The sequence below is a fragment of the Myiozetetes cayanensis genome, unplaced genomic scaffold, assembly GCF_022539395.1.
Source record: "Myiozetetes cayanensis isolate MyiCay16 unplaced genomic scaffold, myiCay2020 scf2-11, whole genome shotgun sequence".
Lineage (NCBI taxonomy): Eukaryota > Metazoa > Chordata > Aves > Passeriformes > Tyrannidae > Myiozetetes > Myiozetetes cayanensis.
Window position 1 is genome coordinate 51,584,739 of NW_026087411.1, and position 15,024 is coordinate 51,599,762.

Here is a 15,024-nt window from a genome sequence, read left to right on the forward strand (position 1 = left end):
CTTATTAAAATACAGTGGATCGACTCCAAAAGAAAATAATTGCTTTGGGCTTTACTGCTGGCCTTGTTTTTTTCCCTCTTGCATATATTTGGATAGTGTTACTTTAGAACATTGTTTATGCTAAGTCTAATTAGTTTGCTTCTTCAAGGAGGGCAAAATGATTCTGTCAAAAAAAAAACCAACGTATTTTGCTGCAGCTGGAAGTATCTTGCCAGTGAATTGTTATGATTTGTACCCCTGAGCTTTGTGATTTATTGTACATGACTAGAAAGACCCATTCCAGGCTAACATGAAATAGCAGATCTGTTCTTTTTGAGGATAGATTGAAGTTGTAAAATCTTTTTATAACCAAGGCTATGTTTTTGTCATGCTCCATTTCACAAGTTTGTCCATTGATTTTTCCTGTCCCAGTTTAATGTGGAACAAAGGGGCATTATGATATGTTAGTTCTTTTAAAGGCTATTTTTACTGACCCTGACCACTGCCATATGGATTTCAAAACTTTGAAATTTATGTTCTTCTGATCCAGAACACTTGGAAGAAGTTGTGATATTAGAGAGGACAGCTTTCGGCCCAAGAATTGAATTAATGCAGAAACCACATCAAGCAGCAAGGCAGGAGTTTAATATTATGGAACTGTTTCATTATCATTTTAATGACACTAAGAATTGGACAAAATACTATCCATGTAGAGTTCTTGAAGGTTTCATTACTTAATGTTTGTCTTGGACTTTGAGTGTTAGCAGACAGCAGAACTTCTTAACTAAATGCTTGTATTCTTTAGAATTATTTAATTTATGTAGGTTTTGTATGAAGAGGCAAATGAGATCTAAAGACTGAAATACAAGGGGCTTGCCTGTAAACAATAACAGCATGCAACTTCCCTGGCTTAAGTTTTCATTCAGGTTGCAGTATGAGTGCCATCCCAACTGTCAGGTAGCAGTTCCTTATGCCAGCAGTTCATAATTTTCTATATTCCTGTAACACTGTATTTGTCACTTTTATTTGAACACAACAGAGAAGCCATGGCAAGCCAGGAGGATCACTATACATAGGCCTATGAAACTCCTAGGACTTTATTTGACTGGTTTGAAACCGGACATCCTGCTCAGTTTCAAGCAAAACAAATACAGTGTTTCTTGATTTATGGCAACATTTTGGAGAGTTTGATTATTTAGAAGAAACCTGATGTGCCAAGGAGGAGTGCAGAACGGGAATATATACTCCCAAGGGACATTTTCATTCTCCTCTCTGATCTCTGATCTGTTGTTGGAGGTGGGCAGAGTTCATCCTTGACCCTGTATACTGTTTTGGGCTGGGATAAATTTCATTTTCCTCTTAGTTGGTGGTCCACTACTCTGTTTTGGATTCAGGATGAGAATAATGTTGATGACAGACTGATGCTTTGGTTGTTGCTGAGCAGTGCTTACCATAAGCCAAGCACTTTTCAGTTTCCCTGTCAATGTGCATAAGAAGCTGGGAGGGAACATGGCCAGCACAACTGACCTGAACTGGCCAAAGTGATATTCCATACCCTAGAGTGTCATGTTCATATATAATCTGGGGAGTGTTACCCAGAACAGGGGTTGACTGTGGCTCAGGGACAAGCTTGGTATCTGTCAGCATGTGGTGAGCAATTATATTGTGCATCAATTTTTTTCTTGTGTTTTACCTCTATCTTTCCCCTTCTCCTTTTTACTGTAATTGGTTTTGTTTATTGTTATTGTTGCTGTTACTACTATCATTTTAAATTTGCTTCAATTATTAAACTGTTTTTATCTCAGCCCATAAATTTCTTTTTTCCCTGATTCTCCTCCCTGTCTCACCTGGGGAGGTGGGAGGGTGAGCAGCTGTATGATGCTTGGTTGCCAGCTGGGATTAAACCACAACACACTGACAATTGAAATTCCATGAACTGTCCTTGCAAAACTTTCTTCTAGGGGCAGGGCAAGGATCTTCAGAAACAATGTCACAGCTATCCCCAAAATGTCTGCCTGTCTGCAGTAGATTCAGAGCTTTCTGAATCCTCTGGCCATTTTAACAAACTTTTCCTTTGGTTATTTCCCTGGTACCTCTTGGCTGAGAGCACTGCAGAAGCACATACACTTCAGTCTAATGGTTTTATTGTTTAGGCTTCTGCCTTCTATCTGACTACCGGAACTGTGCTATTCAGACCTCAACAAGTTGGCAACAGAAAGCAGATACATACTTCCCAGAAAAGCTTATTGCACATACCATCCTTTACCAGTCTTTTAGAGCAGGTTATATGAGCTAGCACCTCTTGTGCTTGCAAAAGTGAGCCCTGGTTGTGTAACTACCTAAGAGTGAATAGAAAAAAGTGAACTTTGTGTTTGTTGGATTTGTCAAATATAATAGAGTTCTTCAGAGAAGATTTGTGTCATTCTTGTCCTCTTGAAAACTTTCCTTCTTCAACCTGCGCTGAAAATAGACAGATGAAGAAAGAAAACAGCTTTGCTTAGACACCATTAATGACATTGTCTTGTTTGTCAGATGACTTTCTGCCTTCTCATACAACTTGGCCTTGTTCAGTGAGACTATTTGCATAAAGTAAATCCATGAAGGAATAAATAAGATAAAAATACCTAAACTCCATCTGACAGCCTGAGTTCATCTCACTCTGAGACTTGGGCACCCGCAGTGAGCCATTAGGTACCTGGGTAGTAGGTGAGACACTCTGAGGAAGTGGAGATACGTAGTCCCACCCTGACTGCAGTGCTTTAGCGAAACTTCCTGTCACTGAAGCTGATTCCTGCTGCAGCCAGTCACAGTCCCTGTAGGTTTCATCTGAGTTTGGAGAAAGACTTAAATTCTGCTTAGCTTCCCAGTATGCTTTCCAATTTCTTATCAGAATCTTAATAAACGGTCTTGCAGCATAGGAGTTAATTAATTTCTCTACTGGTTCTCAGTCATGGAAGGTCAGACTGTCCTAAGAGAAGGAATACTTGCAGGGAATATAAGAGAATATCATGTACAAACATGCTGACCCTAACTAAGCAGAGATCACAATCATATAAGGAAAGGCAGATAATAAAGAAAAATATCAAGACATGAAGGCTTTGTAATCAGTCATTTGAGGTTACAACACAAATAAATAAATGAAGGCATAAATGTATATTTTGATGTATTAGTTAGTTACTTTGCATGCTTTAGCATACATATGTAAAGGCACTCTACACAAAGCATGCCTTAACACGCCTTTTGATACACTAACTTCATATAAGAATAACATTTAACAAGTAACATTTAACAAGTAACAATAACAAGTAAATTGTGATTGTAGAAAAAGCTCCTGTGTGTTACACACACATATATAAGCACATAAGACAGCATGCTTTTTTAAGAGGATATACCTTTTCTACATGATTCTTGGTAAAATTGCTTTTTGGTGATTACTTTCTCCTTATTCTCCTAGCTTCAAGCAAATGCCAGCTCTGCCAGACCTGATTTACTTACAAATGCAGTTCATGAATTTCCAGTGAGTACTTCATGGTTCTTTTAAGATATGTGATGTTTCAGAACTCTAAAGGAACAAAAAATTTTAAACTGAAAAAGGGCATAGAGGCACATTATTTATTTATTTATATTTCCTTGTACTTTTTATAAGGAAACTTTGATATAAGTATAGTATTTTTCAACAAAGTGAGATTAGAGCTCATATATGTATTTTCTGTACTTTCAGATAATTGAAACACTTCAGGTAATCTAGCATTCATTCTGGTGCTCGAGATTCAAAAGTAGCAGTCACATTTCTGCAAACTCCAGCAGGTTTTGACTATAAATTGATGACTCTTGTCTGCCCATTCTTGCTCCCATTAATATTTCATAAAGTTATGAAATACTTTTATGCAGTTTCACACTGAACATATGCAAGGGGTAAATGTAATGAATCAGTCAGTGGGTCTCAGCTAGAATAAAGGCAATGAAAAAAATTCCTGAAATACTAGTAGGCTGTTAGACATAGACAGCACAGCTCTCACTGAACTCAGAATGTTTCAGAGAATATCCCTTGAGCAGCTTTCCTGCCTGGATACTTGGGAATATTGGGATTTGTACACAGGCAGACTGTAAAATACTGCTGAGATAGCAGTAACTCTGAAGTTCAATGTCTTTCTTTTTTCCCCCCAATTTTTAGCAGCCTTTCAAAGCCCCTTAGCTAAGATGCTGTACAGTGAAGTCTTGTGCCAGAAAGAAACTGGGCAAACCTTTGAGACTGTAGTTAAAAGAACAAAAACGCTAATGGTCACCCTGGGCAACGACTAGCAGAACACACATACAAATTAAAACTTGTTCATAATAACAAAAACTTTACCCTTTAGAGAGTGTGAGTTGAAAGGAATGAGAAAAAAGATTTTTTTTAAGAGTCTTCATTACATTTAAATTATTTTTTCTTTGGAAACTCATTACCCTTGCAGGCTCTTTTTCAAGAGCAATATTGCAATGATCTAAGTTGCCATAGTAAGTATTTCAGTTCATGTCTGAAAAAGTTACACATTTGAAAACCCTCTGCTGAAGATATTTTATGTAGAAAGATGGAGTGGTGTATATTAGAAAAATCAAAAGGGTTTTCTTTTTTTTTTTTTTAAATCTACAAAATCTTTTCCTTTTGACTTGAAAATATTAATAGTAGTCATGAAAAGCACATGCAGACACTCTAGACTGTATGAGAGGCTGCATTTTAGGAAAGTGTCTGGTTGTATGGAGACATTTTACTAACTGTATTTCACATTTGTTTTTCTGTATGATTTTACATAAAACACTTCAGCTACTTCTGACTTCCAGCTGTACAGAATTTACCTAATCAAAAAAGAAATCTGCTGGGACAGTTTCTCTGTCCTACTTAAACAGCCTTCTTTGGGATCTTTTGTTGGACTCTACCCTGTTCTCCCCTCTACAAGTCTTCCTCCAATTAAAGAAGCTGTTTAACTTTAACATGTGGCATAAGAGCTACTGGAGTTAAATATTCAGTTGGTATAGGAGCAGGAAATAAGATGGGATTTTCATATTATCTGATTGAGTTGAATGTCACTACTTTCAAGATTTCTGAGGTGGTATAAATGCTTCTGATTATGTAATTTTGCAATAAAACAAACATCTAAAAGTAAAAAAACCCAACACCTTATTTTGAAAGTAGATGTAAATTATGTGAACAAAGATTTTCTACTTATTTTCACAATTAGAAATAGTGCTTATTTAGAGAGTAGCTAGGTAAATTAGCATAGCTGCCTTACTGTGTGTTTTCAGGCCTTTCCTGGTGTTCACCAATACTGTTCTAATAAATCGATTTGTGCTAAACCATGGGAAACAGGACAGGCCTTGTCATACATTTACAGATAGGAGAAAGATTAAGCAGTTGTCTTGCTTAGGATCTCCTAGGGAATCTGTGGTAGAAGTTAGACATGCATACATACCTGATACTGCAGAACAGTTCCTTACCCATAAACTGATATTTTCTCTCTGCTGCCTTTCTAGAGAAGAATACCTCTTTTAATCAACCATTCAAAAAAATACTGAATGTAAAGCATTTCTTAGGAATTGTTAACTAGCTTTTAGATTCACTGTTGCCCATCAGTGAAGAAAGAGAATTTAAAGGAATTTCACAGTGACAGATTATATGTAGTTCAGTTCCTAGCACATTGCCAGTTTTCTGTTGTTCCTCTCTTGGGTTTTCATTGGATTTGAAACCTTGAAAAACAGTCTAAAAAACAAATTGGCTAGGGGAAAAAACCCCTCAGTTGGAGATGCAAACCTGGTGAGAACTTCATTGAAATCAACAGAGAATTAAATGAAGGAAAAGATTATGGTAAAAAGAAAATATTTCAGTTCTGACCAAAACCAAGACAGAAGTTCAGTCTTCCATAATGGAATTAATTCTTCTTGTACTTAAGATAGCTGTGAAACCTGAATCTAAGATGTTTTCTCTAAGGATTTGATGGGCTTTTTTAGCTGTAGCAGAACATTCTAACTGACGTCTTTTTGCTTATGGATGGGTTTTACATAGTTCTAGATGATGTTAATAGAAACTTTTGAAAAGGAAGAGTTTGAGGTTTTTAAAATTTTCTCTGTTACAGATTTACATTTACAATACCAGTTAGTGTTTTAGAGTAAAGTTCTGGAAATCTACTTTGGAGGGGATTCCTGGAGATGCTAATGAATGCAGAGATGCTTGAAGAAATTACTAAAATATTAACATTAGAAATGGCTTTTTCAATATACAAAGACAAGCATAACCTCCGTGAAACAGACATAAGAAACATCAAGTCCTTTAAAGAAGGTTGGTAAATAGTCCTCAGAAGTTAAAGCTAATAGAGCTAAGAGCCAGAAAATCACCACTACCCAAATTAGGTCTCCTTGATATGCATATTGCTTTTGTGCATGATTATGATTAAATATTTATTAAGTAATAACATAAGGAAAGCTTGTTCTCTCTACTGTTTTTGAAAAACAGTTATTCCGATAGACTAACACTACCTGGTTCAAGTTTTTAAAGCATAAGAAACAACCTTATAGTAAAATAAAACACATTTAAACAGATAAAGATGTGCTGTTGAGAAAAAATGGAGCACTGACAATACTTCCAGTGAAATACTTGAGCTACAAGACAAATCAAGGCATAAGTACCATGGAGACATGCCTACCCATAGGTCATATACTGAGGTCAGAATGTCAGTATTCTTTGCTGGAAAACATGTGGGTTTTTTTGCATGCACAGCAACACAAATTACCCTTTATTTGAGTAGACACACAATTTTCCCTGAATATTTTTCCCTTGTGGATGTAAAAAACAAAAGTTTTAAAATAGATTCAATAGCTGAATCGGGAAGAGCCTGACAGTTCACATCAGGTGGAGCCCACTAACAGGTGAAATCAATACTAATAAGAAAGGAGAAAGCATTTCTTTTAACACTCATGTTTCCTCTAAACACATAGAATTTTGGATGTCATCACATCACATTCTTTTATTCTTATTTGAGCACTTTCAGTGCTAATATAGGCAAGATAAATTAAGCAGAGTTCGTTTGAGTGTTTTTTAAAAATGTTACTGAAATAAATCAGAAAAGAGAAAAAGTGTCTCATGACTTATTTAAATTTCCAAAAGGGACAGTTGTTTTATCCTATACACTGTGGAAAGTGACCCATGTTCCTACACATTTTACTTACCTAAAAGTTACTTTCTGTGAAGATGTGGAATTTTATTCCACCCTTATTTTTTTTTGTTGGGTGTTTCACTGATATGTCCTATAAATATTACCATATAAATTTATTTTAATTAATTTATCTATGTCTGTGCTTGGAAACAAGAAAAGATTAACTTCTAGTCATTTTGTAAAAAAAAAAAAAATAGTGGGCAGATATGTGTCATATTTCATTTATTTTCAAACTTTGAAGCATTATATTGTATTTGAAAAATATTGCAACAACCAAATGTGCTTGGTTACTTGACTGAGCTCATAAATAAATGAGAAGTTTGACATTTTCACAGAAACAATAAGAGATATAAACAGAAGTGATGTTGAGAGTTCATTTCTCATTCAGTTTGTGCAAAGCCAAAGGCAGGTATACTTGTGTGTCCAGCAAAGATGTTTTTCCAACCTATTCTTAACAAGTCCTGAAGTGAGATCTTCAAAATAACTCCTTGTTAAAATTTTGTAGAATTTGGATTTCCTTATTATTTGAAAATATTCTGATGTCTTTTTAATGTGCATATTTCCCACTTTTCTTCCTGAAAAGTGAAATATATGTTTCAGATGGTGGAAAAAGAAGTCCTGCAATGGTGCTGTCCTTCTGCTTAAATGTGGATGAGGTATTTTTTTCAAGTCTCAAGTAACATTTCACTACCTCTCAAAAAAGAATCATGTCAGTTACACTTCTGTGTCATTACAGCAGCGCAAGATCCTGACTTCCTGTTCTTTAATCATCCATATACCGAAATGCCTTTGTCTTATTTAGAGGCTATGCAAGTGAAATCTTTCAAAACCAGAGTTAAAGTAGTCTCTAGTATGAAGGTTTAACAGGATAGAGACATTTAAGAAAATATCCAAATGGTGTATAACTGATATTCTTGCACTGTTTTATATTAAAATGCTGAAACTAAAACCAAAACTGATCAATAGATATTTCTGTGAAACAAGACAGTGGCTTTTTGGATGGAAAAAAAAATCATTCCTATATGGCAGTTTATTAAAAGAAATGGAAATAAAGACTTCTCTGTGACTAAATCCCATTGCAGATGTAAAAACAAACATATTTTTGGGTGTTTGTAAAAGAGACGTTATGAAAATCTGATCTTGTGTAACATATTACAATAAAAAACATTGCCTAGTGTTAAAACATGATTGGAACTGACAGTGATGTGTTTCCTTTCTATTGAAGGGCTTACGCCTGCAGAATTTTGCATAAATCTCTTAGTAACCATTAAATCTCAAATGGAATCAGTCAGCCTCTCTGCCGTCTCTGAGACCAGTCTTATCACAAGTATCAGAAGCTAGAGCTGGATAAATGATTGAATAAATGAATGAAATTTGCATTCATAAGGCAATTTTCATCTGTGCAGAACAGAAAGTTAGAAAGATTTAAAAAAATTCTTTTCAAAATAAAAATGGTATTTTTTCCTAAGCAGTGAGTGGTGACTAATATTTATTATTCCAGGACAGGGAAGATTAGAACTCAGGTGAAAGAATCTGACTCAGAGGAAGTCCGATCAAAGAGTAGGGTTTATTATTTCTCATTCTGGAATGGAAAACAGCCTCTTATCTCTGAAGTAGCTGTCTGTACTGTCAGCTAGCTTATATAGCCAATACAAATGGGACATTTCCTCAGGTCACCTTTTGACTTGCTGTGGTTATTAGTCATCTCATTTTAAAATTAATTTATTTTTCTTAAGTTATGAAGAGTGAGTCTCAGAGGGCTTAGGAGGAAAAATTACTTCATCGCCCTATAGAAAGTTTTGCAGATTTGGGGTTCAAGTCATCTGTCTAATCAGTATGCTGGAGTGGTTTTGACAAGCTAGTCAAGGCTTGTTTGAATATGGCTCGAGAAAGAACACACATTTGGGAGCAGATCTGGGGCTATTTTCTGGTCTGGGCTCTGTCTAACCCGGGCACATTGCAGAGCTCCTTGAATGAAGAAGAAGAAGGGAAGCTCCAGAGAGGCTGCCAAACCTTCCAAACATGGTTTATTTCTTTGTTAAAGCTTGTTCAGAAATATTCTTGTCCAAATTTTCTCCAAGTATATGGGGATTTCTCTCTCAGCATCAGAAAACAGTGGATGTAGACCACTCTCTAGGGGTATCATTTCTCAGCAGGGCTCAGATGTCCAAAAACCTAATCCATCCACATGTTCATTGAGATTTTAAAGAAATTGTTTAATAGAACAATTATATTACAGGTTATTCAGATTAATTTCATAGGCTATCATAGATAAGAACTGTTCACTAGTGTATAGTTGTTTTTAACAACTCTTATGTCCCTTCTTTGAATAAAAGCCTCCTGAGTCAATTAGAAGCCTAAAAAATTATACATATTGAAAGAAATATTAGTTGTGTGTACAAAAAAGCAACAGAAATTTCTTAAGAGGTATAACTTGAGAAATGTACATCCTGAAGTAAATTATTTTTTTTCTTATATATACCAAGAACACATGAAATCTTAACCCTTTCACTGATGTACTAGAAAACATAGACTTCTAAAGAATGTGTATTTATTTTCTCTGTTGAAAACTCTGTCCTCCCTGGAAAGCAGAAGGATTATATACTTATCTATAAAGATGATATATGGATATTTTGCAGCATTAATTATATGCCAGCATATCACTACCAACATGTTATATAATCCAGCAATTATTAAATGTTTCTGAATGTACAGTGTCAAAGAAATTGCACTTAACAGTACTGTAAGAATTTGAAAAATTTTCTCTAATGTAAGTATTGATTTTGAAACATATCTGTATATCACAAAGACATGGGAGCTCTGGAAAAAAACCAAACAGTATCATGCAAATATTGAGAGAGCAAATAGGCAAATAAGGTGGTATCAGACTATTTGTTCATACACTGATTCTGTGAAAGATCTGCAAAAGATTGGTATTCAGTCAGAAGAGAATTCAAAAATAAGGACAATTAGTGTCATATAGCTAAGAGCGGCCTTTATGGTTTTGTAAAATATGTAAAATTTTCATGAACAATTCCTGTATTGTCTGGAATCATGAATTTAACTGATAAAAATGACTGTGACAGTATGTAGACACAGGGTTCTGAAGCTCACTAACCTTAATAACCTCCAGGTATAGTCAGGTAGCTGAAGGGTTTTTTAAATGCTTTGTTCCAGCCTGAAATAAAGCTAAATTTGGAAATTCTATTTATGGAATAGAATTGTCATTTTCTGAAGAGTTTTAAAATTTCAAACCTTGCTGTCAAGTTAATAAGAAAAAAGGGAAAGTTTTTATTGTGAAGAAATGAACAGAATACTTTATTTCAAAATCTTCAGTTGATACTATTTTCCTGTCACTAATATTGAAAACTTGCATGAGTACCTTGACCTAAGATTTGTTTAGGGGAAGTTTTGAGTGCATTTTTATTTCTGGTTGAATTAGGATTTCTCCAAAGACTAGACTGTATTTCTGTATTTGTGCAGTTTATTGTTTTATGAAATGAAAAATCCACTGAAATGTATAGCTCTATTTCCATAATGAGTTTCTACACAATCAGGGAGGGAAGAATGAAGCCTCTAATGTTGCAGATGAATAGTAATTACCCATATCTAAAAGTTATAAAAGTTTTACATTCCCCACTTACTTAGATCATCTAGATATACTGGATTTTGTTATTGTACAGATTGTATCAGATACATTCTCATTGAAGAGGTCCATATTTGCAAGACTGACAAAAAGAAGCCTAGAAAGGAAAAACAATACATTATTTGGATTATACTGTTTCCTTCATGGAAAATACCAGGGCATGAAATGAGAAAGTATCATAACCTGCATTTCCTGTAGAGCAAAATATAATGATTTAGACCTTTTACATCTAGCTGATCATACTAAAAAGCCCCTACGAGCATTTGTGTTGAATTTCAACTCCTTTGAGTCAGTGACATGTAACAATGCATTCACCCAACTGAAGTGCAGACAGGTTTAGCCAGAGAATCTCAGCAGCAATGTTGCTTCTGTATCTCACTGCAAAGTGTCAGTTCTGTGGACCTGAGACATTTGACTCCTGTAAAGCTTTGTCCATATTTGAAGGTCAGCTGATTTTTCTTAATGGGACAATTGACACATCCACATACCTTTGAGCACATGATTTCTTTTGTTCTCACTGTTCTCAGTGCCAGTATGACATTGTCTTTTGAAGATATGATTCTTTTTTTTTTGCTGTAAAAATAAGTATCTGGGCACCTAAAACGTTATCCACTGAAATGGATCCATGATCCATGTCGATCACAGCATGCCACCAAGATGAAGTTACTAGTGTATTCTACAAAGTCCTCAGTTCAAGGGTAAGACATCACTAAAAGCAGAGTCAAAACCCTACTTTTTCAGGATGAGATGGCTTTACACAGGTGGTCACTTTTGTACTGCAAAGTTACTGAAGGATAGAGTTTTTTCCAGCTGTACTGTCATGTTCTGGAGTTAATTCCCAGTTAGCAGTCACTGTTGTTCTTCCTCCCTCTCTTTTCCAGGCTTTATATCTTAATCCTGGCTTATTACACTGGTTTTGTAAATAGAACACTCATTTTTCCCTTGTGCCTGAATAATTTTTTATTTGCTCATATGGTTGGTTATAGCTCAGTGTATTGTTAAAATTATTTCATGGCTTGAGGATGGCTACTTAGCTGTTTCTTTTGTCCTTGTGGGAGCTTTTATTGGTTTATTAATTTTTAATTAGCTTATGTAGCTTGTTAGCAGCAGTGAAACTTGGGTAAGTTAAGAATAGAATGATGAGAGAAAACAGAAGACAGATAATATGGAAGCACATAATATTTAAAAAGTTTAGCACTTAAACGCAAGTCAAAGAACCCATAAAAAAGCCTTTTTGCCCCCTGATAATAAGGGCAAGATGTGTATATACATAATGTCTGAATGTGGAAATTAAAAGAACTGTTGTTGATGTTTATACAATTGTAAATAAAAATAAATTAAATTAATTCTATCATCCAAGTGCATATTTATTGAAGTTACTGTTGTTAATATCCCTGTCTGTTTAGTCTTTTAGATTTGGTGGTCATGCTTACCTATATGCATAAGAAAAATCTTAAAAATATCCTCCTTTGAAATATTATAATCAGAAATTATTTGGTATCACCTGAAAACCATTATTTCTACTTTCAAAGTAGGCCTTGAATAATGTTACTGCAATTGATTCAGTAAGTTTTCCATTTCCATGGGTGTAAACTCCCAGGGTGCTTACTGGATTTCCAGTGGCAGCAGGAATTTTTCAATAAAAAGGTAGCTAAACTTCAGAACAGCTAGTAAGCCAAACTACAGTTCATTAAAGGTTCTGTTGAAACAATATTACCAAAAGTATAAAAGAATTCTCAGAAACAGCAGAAGGGTAAAAGAGGTTGATGATTTGCACTAATTTTTACCGGTGGCTGCTGTAGTAGTTGAGGCACTGATCCAGATAATTTTAAAGAATATTCACTACAATCTGTATTTTAAAAAAAAAAAAAAAAGGTAATGTAGAACATCATACTCAGTGTTGCTGCTATAACTGGATGGTGCAATGACAGGTTTGAAGATTTGGGGTTTATGTCTGCTCAAACAGCAAAGCCTCTTCTTGAAATTCAAAAGGTGCTGTAGAGATACTTGTGTTCACAACTGTCCCTGGAATTTAGGGTTTCTGTCCCAGAACTTGAACTTCTGCCTTTTGCAAAATCAGGCCAATGCTTGAAACCTGAGACTTGACACTCAATGTGTGCAGGGTAAAAAGACAGAAAAGGACTTCCAGAAAAAAGCTTCTGCTCTAGGTCTTGTGTCCAATGAAAGTAGGTGCTAAAGGCCTCTTTATTTTTGCATATATATCAGTGTCTCCATCACATCCACATTCATTTGTCTCCCCTACACATGCAGAAAGAATTCTCTCCTCCAGTCATGGGAGATCTTCACAACTCTGCTGATTCTGTTCAACTGACTCATCTCTAGGACAGCAACTATGACAATTATTTTCCCTTACTGTACTTACTGAATGTGAAAAAATGTCAGGTTCCAAAATCTCTCTGTTTGTAGACTCTTGAGATCTTATTTTAAGAGAATGTAAAGCTAACGAAGGCCTCTAGAGAAATGTTAGGCTCCCTGTTATCACAAACGACTGGACATTAGTAAACACTTCTTTCTTGTCTTGGACCTCCCTGAGCTTTCCAAATCCATTTATACTTTTCACGCTCAAACCAACCTGGGAAAATCATCTCTACTGTGTGATTATGCACATCATAAAAAATAGTCCTTCCTGATTGTTTTAAATCTCTCACCTTATATTACTGTCTGATTCCCTCAGTTCTTTGAGGTCAATAGTAATTTCTTATTTCCCTTCTTCAGCTGAATTGCAATTTTCCATGCTGTTATCTTATGCTCCCTCAACTATTTAATTTCTTAGATGAAGAACCTGTTCAATCTTGTCATGCAGAGAAGTCATTTTACACCTCTGATTATCCTTATTGAGCTATTTTGTACTTTTCTCTTTCCACTGGTACTTTTTGAAACTGAGATGACCGGAACTTTTGACAATATTCAGCTACAGATTTAATCCTATTTCATGTATTTCACAACAATTATTGTCTCATTTTGCTTGTGTGAACACTTTAAATTGAAAAGTTGGCTTCTGATGACTAACTGTTCCATTAGCAATTTACTTATATCAGCTCTCAGCATGCAGAGGCATTAATATTAACAAGGTAATGCCATGGATAGTTGTATTACAAATGGAAATCAAGTGAACTGTGATCTGTTGAAGGATCTGTATTGGTGTATAGGCTTTATTTCCTTAGAGAACAAATGTAGCAAATTCACAGCACTTAGGAGAGCAGGTGTGCACAGCCAGCAGGCTGTGGCATTTGGATGGAACTGATCAAATTCCAAAATCAATAATTTTTGTGCTAATAGATTTTCAACTGTTTCTTTTAGCTAACTGATAAGCTTCACACAAAGCTATGTTATTGCTGTCCAGTAGGATAACAATGACTTGTAAGAAGAAATGAAGAATAAAGTAAATAATAACCTAAGTCAACCATACAACAAAAGAGTATACAGGAAAATCAGTGCCTAATCTCTTTTCAAATATGTTCACAGTGCTTTGGCGCATCAAATATTTAATTTTAACTGCAAGTACCATCTCTCACTGGACCTCTCTGAGAGATAAAATGACACATTTTCCTAATAGCTAAGAGGAAGCACGAGAGACATAGCAAGCAATATTATGTAAGCATAGTGTACAGTAACACTGAAATATTTCTTACTTAAATGTATAGAGTAATTTTAGAAGTTTAGAGAAAACAGTAGAATGTAAGAATATGAGGGTTAAGTCACTGATGTTGACCTGTTTTTTCATAGGAACTTGTTTCAGATAAGCAGTCACTTGCAGACATGGGTGATCCAAAAAACCTGGAACATAACTTGAAAAGCAAATACTTAAATTTTGAAAAGATGAAAGTATAAATGAAGTAGTTGTCAAGTTCATGGATGAAAAAAGCCTCGCACTGTGAGAGGTTGTGGAAATGGGAAGAGACGGTATCTAGTGAAAACCCCACCTGCTCTATATACTCTTACTTCATAATATACATTTCCATGATATCAATGCTCAACAGAAATGCAGTGCTTCCTTTTTAATGCTCTTGCCAAATATAAGTCTACAAATCTCTGTTAAAATACAAATGCTCACTGCATTTATCTATTTTTTACTTAATTTTATCTTGTGTATTAGATGTTTAGCACTCTTTAAATATAAATTAATTATCTTGACTGAGTAAATGTCGAGTTACATCATGCAACAGACAACTACTGTACAAGGGAAAATAT

General features: G+C 35.1%; 1 long non-coding RNA gene across 1 annotated transcript in view; it reads left to right on the forward strand.

The window, feature by feature from the left end:
- The window catches only part of LOC126639734 (uncharacterized), a 73,116-nt gene that overhangs the window by 14,900 nt on the left and 43,192 nt on the right, over positions 1–15,024 (forward strand). The window contains exon 3 of the long non-coding RNA XR_007628876.1: positions 3,434–3,496. This is a non-coding gene — a long non-coding RNA (uncharacterized LOC126639734). The remainder of the gene's footprint in view (positions 1–3,433; positions 3,497–15,024) is intronic.